Genomic DNA, 832 nt, shown 5'->3' with positions numbered 1-832 from the left:
GTTTGGTACGAGCAACCACCCATTCCTCGCGCACTCCTGTAATTTTTGCTAATTTGATTCTGAAGGGTTGAGTTTTGATGGACTTGGAATAAATCTGATTCTCTTGAGCCTATTCTATGTGCAACAAAGCAATATATTCGTCAATGGTAGGAACCATATCTTTTTGATTAAAAGTGAAACAATTGTACCCTGGATTCAGAAATTGAATCAAGGCTTGGAGCAGCTCATCCTCTATGTCAACATATAGCAGATAGGAAATGTCCCCATAACATTGGTAAAACTGCAGTTTCTTGCTTGATTCTCATCTTTCCAAAATGTCTCGTAAGTCTTGGACGACATTTCTTTTAAGAGAAATAGGAGCATAACCCAATAAATCTGACACATGATCGGCTTGCAAATTGTCCCCTTCTTGTCTTTGCAGTGCTTCAGACCACTGTCGTACATCCGAGTTTTTAACAACTTGACTTAAATACTTTTCGTCCATTACTGAAAGCTTTCCAATTTTACGATTAACTAAAGATCAACACCCTCAATCTTGAATGATGCAATGCAAATAGCAAAAATAAAAGAAAAATAAAAAAAGGAAACGAGTTAGTACAAGTAATGCGTTAATAAAATTTTGGAAAAATACCATCATGATAGCTACCCAAACATGCTTTTTATTAAATAGCAATCCTACCCAAAACATGCTTTCTATTCCATATACTTAAAATAATAAGATAAACCTTAAACCGCATATTTTTCTAATTCACATGCATTTATAAAAATAAATAATATATTAAAAGACAAAGGTTAGAGTTAATTTCTCCTTTGTGTACACTTATTTGGAAAC

This window comes from Hibiscus syriacus, unplaced genomic scaffold (genome assembly GCF_006381635.1).
Source record: "Hibiscus syriacus cultivar Baekdansim isolate YM2019G1 unplaced genomic scaffold, ASM638163v2 tig00110890_pilon, whole genome shotgun sequence".
Taxonomy (NCBI): domain Eukaryota; kingdom Viridiplantae; phylum Streptophyta; class Magnoliopsida; order Malvales; family Malvaceae; genus Hibiscus; species Hibiscus syriacus.
Note: the sequence above shows the minus strand (reverse complement) of the source record.